This window comes from Arachis duranensis, chromosome 10 (assembly GCF_000817695.3).
Source record: "Arachis duranensis cultivar V14167 chromosome 10, aradu.V14167.gnm2.J7QH, whole genome shotgun sequence".
NCBI classification, from domain to species: domain Eukaryota; kingdom Viridiplantae; phylum Streptophyta; class Magnoliopsida; order Fabales; family Fabaceae; genus Arachis; species Arachis duranensis.
This window is the reverse complement of record NC_029781.3, coordinates 83,729,980-83,730,979: the sequence shown is the minus strand read 5'-3', so window position 1 is coordinate 83,730,979 and position 1,000 is coordinate 83,729,980.

Sequence of the window (1,000 nt, the reverse complement as noted above, 5' to 3'; positions counted from 1 at the left end):
TTTATTCCTTACAGAAGTGGTTGAAGAAGCCTTGTTAGAGGGATTACTATCAGCACTCTCAGGTGTCTGATCCTCCCTTGGTGTCTGAACGCCAGGATTGGGTGGAAAATGGGCATTTAACGCCAACTTCTCTCCCTTCTCTGGCATTTGAACGCCAGAACTGGGAAGGGAATGGGCGTTTAACGCCAGCTTTCCCCCCTTTTCTGGCGTTTGAACGCCAAAAGTGTTCCTCTCTGGGCTCTTACTGTCCTCAGAGGGATTTTGAACAGTGGTTTGGTTATCATCTGTCACTTGTTCCTTATTTGGCTTTTTGCTCTTTTGAGCAGTGTTATTCAGTGTCTTCCCACTCCTCAGTTGACTGCTTGACATTCCTCTATTATTTGTTTAGAGATTTGCTGTTTTGCTTGATTCAACTGCAGTTCTATGTTCTTGTTAGCAACTTTAGTTTCATGGAGCATCTCTTTAAATTCTGCTAATTGTTCTGTGATGAGCGGATAATTTGTACGCTTTTTGGCATTGTTTTTAGTATGTTTTTAGTATGATCTAGTTAGTTTTTAGTATATTTTCATTAGTTTTAGTTAAAATTCACTTTTCTGGACTTTACTATGAGTTTGTGTGTTTTTCTGTGATTTCAGGTATTTTCAGGCTGAAATTGAGGGTCCTGAGCAAAAATCTGAGTCAGAGGCTGAAAAGGATTGCAGATGCTGTTGGATTCTGACCTCCCTGCACTCGAAGTGGATTTTTTGGAGCTACAGAGGCCCAATTGGCGCGCTCTTAATTGCAATGGAAAGTAGACATTTTTCTGGAGCTAAAGAAACCCAATTGGCGCGCTCTCAACGGCGTTGAAAAGTAGACATCCTGGGCTTTCCAGCAATATATAATAGTCCATACTTTGCCCAAGATTTGATGGCCCAAACCGGCGTTCAAAGTCACCCTCAGGAATTCCAGCGTTAAACGCCGGAACTGGCACCAAAATGGGAGTTAAACGCCCAAACTGGCA